The sequence below is a fragment of the Aulonocara sp. 'chitande type north' Nkhata Bay genome, linkage group LG2, assembly GCF_057382095.1.
Source record: "Aulonocara sp. 'chitande type north' Nkhata Bay isolate Kocher_YH1m ecotype deep benthic linkage group LG2, A_spYH_male_GT1.1, whole genome shotgun sequence".
NCBI classification, from domain to species: Eukaryota; Metazoa; Chordata; class Actinopteri; order Cichliformes; family Cichlidae; genus Aulonocara; species Aulonocara sp. 'chitande type north' Nkhata Bay.
In genome coordinates, this window is record NC_141345.1 from 14,622,501 (window position 1) to 14,632,694 (window position 10,194).

The 10,194-nt window shown below is 52.5% G+C and overlaps 2 long non-coding RNA genes across 2 annotated transcripts; both read left to right on the forward strand.

Annotated features, from left to right (window-relative positions):
* The first annotated feature begins 1,167 nt into the window (after window positions 1-1,167).
* LOC147337502 (uncharacterized) lies at window positions 1,168-1,866 on the forward strand. Its single transcript, XR_015124808.1, has 3 exons — window positions 1,168-1,346; window positions 1,420-1,625; window positions 1,705-1,866. It is a non-coding gene; the product is annotated as an uncharacterized LOC147337502 (long non-coding RNA).
* A 4,456-nt stretch (window positions 1,867-6,322) lies between these two features.
* LOC147337503 (uncharacterized) lies at window positions 6,323-7,017 on the forward strand. The gene is made up of 3 exons (XR_015124809.1): window positions 6,323-6,497; window positions 6,571-6,776; window positions 6,856-7,017. It is a non-coding gene; the product is annotated as an uncharacterized LOC147337503 (long non-coding RNA).
* Window positions 7,018-10,194: the final 3,177 nt, after the last annotated feature.

The window sequence follows — 10,194 nt, forward strand, 5'->3', positions numbered from 1 at the left end:
GGGGGACCTGGTGAATGACCTGCAGAGAGCTGGGACCAAAGTAACAAAGGTCACCATCAGTAACACACTACAACGGCAGGGAATCAAATCCCGCAGTGCCAGACGTGTTCCGCTGCTGAAGCCAGTGCATGTCCAGGCCCGTCTGAAGTTTGCCAGAGAGCACATGGATGATACAGCAGAGGATTGGGAGAATGTCATGTGGTCAGATGAAACCAAAGTAGAACCTTTTGGTATAAACTCAACTCGTCGTGTTTGGAGGAAGAAGAATACTGAGTTGCATCCCAAGAACACCATACCTACTGTGAAGCATGGGGGTGGAAACATCATGCTATGGGGCTGTTTTTCTACCAAGGGGACAGGACGACTGATCCGTGTTAAGAACAGAATGAATGGGGCCATGTATCGTGAGATTTTGAGCCAAAACCTCCTTCCATCAGTGAGAACTTTGAAGATGAAACGAGGCTGGGTCTTCCAACATGACAATGATCCAAAACACACCGCCCGGGCAACAAAGGAGTGGCTCCGTAAGAAGCATTTGAAAGTCCTGGAGTGGCCTAGCCAGTCTCCAGACCTCAACCCCATAGAAAATCTGTGGCGGGAGTTGAAAGTCCGTGTTGCTCGGCGACAGCCCCAAAACATCACTGCTCTCGAGAAGATCTGCATGGAGGAATGGGCCAAAATACCAGCTACTGTGTGTGCAAACCTGGTAAAGACCTATAGTAAACGTTGGACCTCTGTTATTGCCAACAATGTTATGTTACAAAGTATTGCGTTGTATTTTTGTTATTGACCAAATACTTATTTTCCACCCTGATTTACGAATAAATTCTTTACAAATCCTACCATGTGGATTCATGGATTTTTTTTTCACATTCTGTCTCTCACAGTTGAAGTGTACACAGCAAATCCAGCATGTCCAAATTAACACTGTCGGATTTGATTTCAACACTATTAAAGTGTCTATATGGGTCCACACCAGAGAGTGTTAATTTAACTATTTTTGGAGAGTTGGTACGTTAACTCTGATTTAGTGTTAAACACCAAATCTGTCTGGAGTTGATAATTTAACACTTGGTGTTAAGAGTTTATATATTAACTCTCAAAGAGTATTTTAGTTTAACTACGTAAGAGTTATCTTCTAATTCATTCTAAAAAGCGGGAATTTTTGTCATGGTCTACGGTGGGTGGCTGGAGTTTCCATTAGGCTCCTGAACTGACCTGGGATCCGCCCCTGGGCAGGGCCAACTCCAGCTCCTGCACACCTGGAGCCTATTGCAGGCTATCAAGCCAGAGGGATTTAAACCACACATCGATGTTCACTCACTGCCAGTTCGTCATCAACCCATGTTGGTAACAGGTCTTGTGTTTCAAATTCTCGCTGTGATTTATCTTACTAACAAAGACTCTTTTGTACTACAGTTGCTGTACCCACCCTGGCTCACTCCACCTCCGGACTCGGGATACCTAGTGATCATTTTGGAAATCCCTCTGTGCCTCACCTGCCTGCCCTCCTGCCATCACACTCCATCTGGAGCCCCGGATCTCAGGTCAGCCTTTCCACGCCACTCAGCCTCCCCTGGATCTTCATCATCCCCCTCTCAAACACTCCAGGTCCCTAACTGCAAGTAAGAATTGCTGCTCTTATACTGGCCACTTCTGAGCTGCCTTCACTACCTGCCTAACTCCTATATCCTCTCCCCTCAGTGTGACTGTTCCCCACTCAGCTCCGTTCCACTTCTCAGGCCTCGTTCCCTCGCCCTAGCCACGTTCCCCTGGGCACGCCACACCAAGGCTCCACGTCTCGTCATTTTCTGTCTTTGCCACGTTTCCCTTTTTTCCCCCCTTGCACTTAACCGTAATAAACTGTTAAATCATCTACTGTCTCCGCTCTGGGTTTCTGCACCTGAGTCCTATTCAGTACCGGCCATCCGTCGCCGTGACAGTACGAACTGGCCAACAAATGGACTCAGCAGACCCAGTACGTGCAGCAGTCTCCAAGCAGGGAGCCATTTTAGGGGCTCATGAGCAAGCGTTGCAGGTTCTCGACACCCGGTGTCAAGCCATAGGCGAGACCCAGGCTAGGATCTTAGCTTCCCTGCAGGAGATTCAGTCGGCTCTTTCCCCTCCTCCAGGCCCATCCTCCGCGTCCCCTGCGCCCGTGGCAGAACCTCCCCAGTCTTCCCCAGCTCCGACCCCTTCGGGCTCCGTGTTTCGCGATGCTGCATTCCCAGAACCCGAGCCGTACTCTGGGGAGCGGGGCCGCTGTACGGCCTTTCTACTGAAATGTTCTCTCGCGTTCACGCATTCACCCCGTTCATTTACTAGCGAATCAGCTTGGGTAGCATATCTGGTGGCTAAGCTACAGGGCAAGGCGCTGTTATGGGCCGAGGCGTACCTGTCGGCTCACCCGCTCCCAACCTGCTCGTTTGATGATTTTCTGTGCGAGTTTAAAAAGACCTTTACTCACCCAGTATCGGAGGGTAGTTCTGATGAAAGGTTGCTCGGGTTGCAACAGGGGAGCCGGAGTGTCGCTGAGTTCATTATCGACTTCCGTACCGCAGCCGCCGAGGCCAATTGGCCCGATCATGCCCTTCGGGGAGTGTTCCGTCGCGCCTTAAACGACGAGCTCAAAGACCAGCTCGCTTCCCGCGATGAGCCCGAATCCTTTGAAGACTTGGTCTCCCTTTCCCTTCGGATAGATAATCGCCTGAGGGAAAGGGAGGCAGAAAAGAACCAGAAACATCGTAAACCTGCGCCTCGTACGTTTTCACTTCCTCCACCGTCACGTCCGGTGTCAACATCCGCTCCCGTTTCCGTGGAAACGGACGCCGCTCCGGAGCCTATGCTAATCGGCCGCTCTCGTCTCACACCAGAGGAGCGAGAACGACGGCTTCGGTCGGGCGCGTGTTTTTACTGTGACTCAGTGGAGCATAGGTTAGCGCAGTGTTCGGTTCGGCCAAAAGGCTCCGCCCGCCGGTAATTTCGGGGATACAGGTGGGCGGATCCTCTTTCAGTTCCAAACCCCGGTTAATTCTACCAGTCACCCTGTGTCTAAATAAGGTTTCTCACCCCCTCCATGCTCTCGTTGATTCCGGAGCAGAGCAAAATTTAATAGATTTAGCTCTCGCTAGACGCCTTCATTTGCCACTCAAGACTCTCGATCCTCCCATCCGTGTTACCGCATTAAACGATCAAATATTCTCTCAGATAACCCATCAGGCTGGCCCCGTAACCCTCGTCACCTCTGGAAACCACCATGAAGCCATTACCTTATTCACCTTCTCTTCTCCTGATTCACCACTCATCCTAGGCTACCCCTGGCTACAGAAACACAACCCTCATATAGACTGGTCTGGAAGTAAAATCGCTAGTTGGAGCCCTTTTTGTCTAGCCCACTGCCTCAAGTCTGCCCTATCGCCGGGTGCCCCTGACACTAACACCTCGGGCGTTGATCCGGTTGACCTCACACTCGTCCCACCTGAGTACCATGACCTCCAGGAAGTTTTCAGTAAAGACAAAGCGTCGTCCTTACCACCCCACAGGCCTTATGACTGCGCTATCGACCTTCTACCTGGTGCTCCGCTTCCCTCTAGCCGGCTATTCAACATCTCCAGACCAGAAAGAGAGTCCATGGAAAAGTACATCCACGAGTCATTAGCTGCAGGTATCATCCGCCCATCCTCCTCTCCAGTGGCCGCCGGCTTATTTTTTGTGGAAAAGAAGGATAAATCACTCCGTCCATGCATAGACTACAGAGGGTTAAACGACATCACCATTAAAAACAAATATCCTTTACCCCTTATCAGCTCAGCCTTCGAACCCCTCCATGAAGTCACCGTATTCACCAAACTGGATCTCCGCAATGCCTACCACCTTGTCCGCATCAGGGAGGGGGACGAATGGAAAACGGCTTTTAATACGCCCCTAGGTCATTTTGAGTATTTGGTCATGCCGTTTGGGTTAACCAATGCCCCCGCTGTCTTTCAGAACCTGGTCAACGACGTGCTCCGTGATTTCCTGAACCAGTTTGTCTTTGTTTATCTTGATGACATACTCATTTTCTCCAAGACCCCCCAGGAACACCATGTCCACGTCCGAGCAGTCCTCCAACGCCTCCTGGAAAACCGACTTTACGTCAAAGCCGAGAAATGTGAGTTTCATGCACAATCTGTCACTTTTCTTGGCTATATACTCGCAGGAGGGCAGGTGAAGACTGATCCAGCCAAGATCCGCACGATCCTGGAGTGGCCCACGCCCACGTCACGCAAGCACCTACAACGTTTCCTCGGCTTTGCCAATTTCTACCGGAGGTTTATTCGCAACTACAGCCAGGTAGCCACTCCTCTCACTACACTCACATCCACCAAAAGACAGTTCATCTGGACACCTGAAGCTGAGGTAGCATTCAGTAGGCTCAAGCGCCTATTTACTTCAGCTCCAGTATTGTGTCACCCAGATCACTCCAAGCCATTTGTTCTAGAGGTAGACGCGTCCGACGTCGGCGTCGGAGCGGTCCTTTCACAGCATTCAGGTTCCAAGGCCAAGTTACACCCATGTGCCTTTTTTTCACGTCGACTCTCGTCAGCTGAACGCAACTATGATGTAGGAGACAGAGAGTTGCTGGCTATTAAGTTAGCCCTGGAAGAGTGGCGTCACCTATTGGAAGGAGCTGAACACCCATTCACCATCTTCACAGATCATAAAAACCTTACTTACCTCAAAACAGCTAAGCGTCTAAACACCCGCCAGGCCCGTTGGTCTCTGTTCTTTGATCGCTTCAAGTTTGCCATCTCTTTCCGTCCAGGTTCCAAGAACGCCAAGGCTGATGCCCTGTCTCGTCTTTACGACCCAGACGCTGAACCCACCGAACCAGCTCCTGTGCTTCCTGCCTCCTGCCGCGTAGCGTTTTTATCCTGGGACATAGAGGAATCCATCCAGCGTGCTTTACTGGATGAACCAGACCCTGGCACAGGTCCTCCGGGCCGCCGCTTCATTCCCACAGCAACCCGTTCGGCTGTAATTAAGTGGGCTCATACCTCCCAGTTTTCCTGCCATCCTGGAATCGGCCGCACCATCGCACTACTACGTCGTCACTTCTGGTGGACAACTCTGGAACATGATGTGCGGGACTACGTCTCTGCCTGTGACGTGTGCGCCAGGAACAAGACCCGAAATCAGCGACCATCCGGTCTTCTACAACCTCTAGCCGTACCTTCTCGTCCTTGGTCCCACATTTCCCTGGACTTTGTCACTGGACTGCCTAGGTCAGCAGGTAAAACAGTGATACTCTCTGTGATCGACAGGTTTTCAAAAGCAGCTCACTTCGTTGCCCTGGAGAAACTACCCACTGCCACGGAAACTGCAAGACTGATGGTTGACCACGTCTTCAAACTCCACGGGATTCCTGCCGAGGTCACTTCTGACAGGGGACCTCAGTTTACATCCCAGGTTTGGAAATCTTTCTGCTCTGCCCTGGGTGCTCGAGCCAACCTCAGTTCTGGTTACCACCCTCAAACCAACGGGCAGACTGAGAGGCTCAACCAAGAGCTGGAGTCCATGCTCCGCTGCATGGTTTCCCATAACCCGGCTACCTGGTCAGCACATCTCCCATGGGTGGAGTATGCGCACAATTCTCATGTTTCCGCATCCACTGGTCTCTCTCCATTTGAAGCGTCCCTGGGCTATCAGCCTCCCCTCTTCCCTGAGGAAGAGGCTGATTTGGCTGTGCCTTCCGTCCAGCACCATCTCCAGCGCTGCCGCCGCGTCTGGACTCGGACCCAGGAGGCACTGAAGAAAGCTGCTGCCCGCCACTGCCGCTATGCAGATCGTCTACGGTCGCCAGCTCCTCGGTACGCTCCAGGGCAGAAGGTGTGGCTGTCGGCTAAGGATGTTCCCCTTAAAGTTTCCTCCCGCAAGCTGGCTCCTCGGTTTATTGGGCCGTATGTCATCCACTCGGTCATCTCGCCCTCTGCTGTGAAGCTCGAGCTTCCTCCCAGTCTGCGGATTCACCCGGTTTTTCATGTTTCCCAAGTCAGGCCTGTGCTGTCCAGTGTGCTGTGCCCGCCTTCCGACCCCCCTCCGCCCGCCCGGCTCATCGATGGTCATCCGGCCTATACGGTTCAGCGGATCGTTGACGTCTGTCGCCGTGGTCGGGGTCGCCAGTTTTTGGTGGACTGGGAGGGGTATGGGCCTGAGGAACGTGCCTGGGTTCCTCGCTCGTTTATCCTTGATCCTGCTCTTGTCTCTGATTTTTTCAGGTCACGTCGCGGGCTGGGGACCGGTCGGCCGCCGGGTGGCGTCCCTTGAGGGGGGGGTACTGTCATGGTCTACGGTGGGTGGCTGGAGTTTCCATTAGGCTCCTGAACTGACCTGGGATCCGCCCCTGGGCAGGGCCAACTCCAGCTCCTGCACACCTGGAGCCTATTGCAGGCTATCAAGCCAGAGGGATTTAAACCACACATCGATGTTCACTCACTGCCAGTTCGTCATCAACCCATGTTGGTAACAGGTCTTGTGTTTCAAATTCTCGCTGTGATTTATCTTACTAACAAAGACTCTTTTGTACTACAGTTGCTGTACCCACCCTGGCTCACTCCACCTCCAGACTCGGGATACCTAGTGATCATTTTGGAAATCCCTCTGTGCCTCACCTGCCTGCCCTCCTGCCATCACACTCCATCTGGAGCCCCGGATCTCAGGTCAGCCTTTCCACGCCACTCAGCCTCCCCTGGATCTTCATCATCCCCCTCTCAAACACTCCAGGTCCCTAACTGCAAGTAAGAATTGCTGCTCTTATACTGGCCACTTCTGAGCTGCCTTCACTACCTGCCTAACTCCTATATCCTCTCCCCTCAGTGTGACTGTTCCCCACTCAGCTCCGTTCCACTTCTCAGGCCTCGTTCCCTCGCCCTAGCCACGTTCCCCTGGGCACGCCACACCAAGGCTCCACGTCTCGTCATTTTCTGTCTTTGCCACGTTTCCCTTTTTTCCCCCCTTGCACTTAACCGTAATAAACTGTTAAATCATCTACTGTCTCCGCTCTGGGTTTCTGCACCTGAGTCCTATTCAGTACCGGCCATCCGTCGCCGTGACAATTTTACTGTTCTGAACTTCTAGAAATTTCTTTTGGAAATAAACATTTACTAAAAAGACGCAATGGTTTTTGAAAAACATTTATTCTGAACTGTGCACGACAATTTCAAAGCATTTTCTGAAAGATGTAACAGTGTACATGTTCTCACTTTCATTAGAATTTTGTTTATCAAAAGGTCTGACATGGTAAATGCAAATAACAGCATTCTCATCACTTATTTCTTCAATACAATATGCATGTCCTTCATTCATCCCTTTGTGGAACTTCAACGCACTTCTGCTCTCCCCCATATTCCATCTTCACAAGCATATCCTGTGCGGAGATTGAATAAAAATTAGTTGACACTAATTAATGGCACAAATAATCCAGTAAACAATTGCAGCACAGTAAGAAAAAAAAAAGAAAAAAAAAAAAGGAATCCTCTCTGAGCCATTGCTTGTGTAAAGTATTTTCCCAAAAGACAAGGACACAGGCAACAGGTAATACTGAACTAAATGTAAAACCTCAACCTTTTTCATTTTTTTTTTCCGCCTGTCCCATTTGGTTCTTTAGCCATCAGAATTGTTGTCTGAAGACCAACAAGGATATCCAATGGATTTACTTTGCCAAATGGATCATCGTGGCATTGCCGTATTGGTCCATTTGGTCGATCTTTGTTTTTATTATTTATTATATTTTATTTTCAGATGTTACAGACGGGACAGACATGAGTGAAGGATAGGAAAGGGAGAAAGAAAGAGGAAAGAAAGGAAAAACAGAAGGGGAGAGGGACAGTGAGAAAGGGGGGGAGAAAAAGAATAAAAATCTCCTGGATCACCTGTTGAGAGAAGAATAGAAAACAAGCAAAAAAAAGACAAAAAAACAAAACAAAGCAACATACTAAACACAACACCATCGCATTAATCTAGCTAAGTGTAAACAGCAGTAAATACTAAATATTCAATGTTGTTGTGCAGCACGCAGGACAGATGTGCTTCGAAGTAGCAGCCAAGAAAGGTGTAATTTGGTTCTACGAGCAGTGAACACCTGTGTGCATACCTGTGGTAAATGGTAAATGGCCTGCATTTGTATAGCGCTTTTCTAGTCCATAGGACCCCAAAGCGCTTTACACTACATTCAGTCATTCACCCATCCACACACACATTCACACACTGGCGATGGCAAGCTACATTGTAGCCACAGCTGCCCTGGGGCGCACTGACAGAGGCCAGGCTGCCGGACACAGGCGCCACCGGGCCCTCTGACCAATCAGCGCGCTTGTATTCCAAAGGTTTCTCCATGTAACGATCTGCTAGGGAGTGTGGGGGGGCCACAGCCCCGTCCTCCAGGGTGTGAAGCAGGTATGGAGGAGATCAAAACTCCAGACATCCAGAGGCCCCCAGAACACAAGAGACCATGGAAGACCAACAGAGGGGCAGCCGCGCCACTGTTCCAGTAAGAGCTGAGGAGAGTCCCAGATGAGGGTTCACTCAGCAGCCGCGGAGCAGAAGCCAGGGGGAGTTGCAGTGACGCGCCCATGAGCTCCGCCGGCCACCAGCTGTGCCTGAGTGACCGAGCCCCAGGCCGAGAGGCCGGGGGCACCCCACCCCCGAAGGGGCCCGAGCGAGCCCCAGGCTCCAGGCCCCGATAAGCGGCCGCCAAGGAGTGAGCCGGTGTGTACCTGGACGCCCACCCCCAGACACAAAGAACCACCAACGCACCGACACCTGAGGGAGTCCGCCACCGGCAGGGGAAGTGGTGGTAGGTGGAGATAGGCCTCCAAACCTTGGAGGGCCTGAGGTGTCCCCAGAGAGGTGGCGTCTGATACCCAGCCTGACATATAGACACAGACATACAGGCACACACAGACACAAACATCCATTCCCCCCCTCATGCTCTCATATGCACTCACTCCACACTCAACCAACGTGGAGACAGACATAAAGAGACGCTGTACACACGATCACACTCCCCAAGCGTACTCTACAAACCGGGTCTAGGTGCCCCCGCCCCTGGAGGGGGGAACTGCACCCAGACCCAGGTGGTGTTACCCTTTTCCCTGCGGTGGGGAGAGGCAGACCACCCCGACTCCGTAGCAGCAGGGAGGCCCCACACCCCAGACCGCAGTCGGACGGCCAACTCCACCTAGCCCTCCCGCTCCAGCAGGCCGCAGAGAATGCGGGTGGGAGAAGACTCCAAACCTCCCTCCACCCTCTCATTGTAGTGTTGATGCATGTGTGTTCTAAGGTGCATTTAAAACCCAGGAGGGCATGGAGCTACCTGCCAAGGAGCAGCAGGTAAGCACATAGTCCCTCCTGATAGCCCTCAATGTCTAAGTGTATTTAAAATTGAGAGGTGGGCAACGACGCCAGGGGTGAGGTGGTAATGGTAATTTGGACTCCGTGATTGTGCCCACCCCCAAGATCCTATATGTATGTGTAATGAGAGTGTGAATAATGTGAATGTCTAAGTTGTGGGATAAAATTGAGGCAGAGGCAGCCAGAAGGGGACGGGGGGGTAGCCTCCTCTGCACCCTGGTGACATACCCCTACTCCAAGGCCCTGCATGTGTGGGTGGTTGTGGTGGAGCGGGAAGAGGGAGGCAGCTGGAGATGGGGAGGGAAGGAAGGGAAGGGCAGGTAACCCCTCCCTGGGGCCAGCTCCCCCGCTGACCCCAGTAGGCACTCCCACACTCCGCGACCCGCCAGGGAAAGGGGGCCCAGGCCCATCCAGACCGGGGCCCAGTGCAGCAGCGCCTCCCGGCCCCACAGAGCCCGGGACAGTCCACCCAACCCCACCACAGAGAAAACTGCACCCACCCCACCATCCACTCATCTTCCAGACTACATAAGACAGTAAACGCCCAGGCTGAGATCTTCCTCCACCTCTCCTGTATCTCCCCCTCCTGCAGAGAGAGTTCCTGAAGAGAGGAAAGCTCCAGCAAGATGTGACCATCTCCCCCACCAGTTGAAGAGCCCCCCAGGCGGTTCGACGCACCGGCGGCACCCCGCTCCAGGGCCGGGCCCCCATGCACCCACCCGCCCACAACCCCGGCAACACACCAACCAGGACCCAAGCCCCCGAGGCCCGGCCCGGGCCCCAGCCCAGAGACGGAGCGCCCCC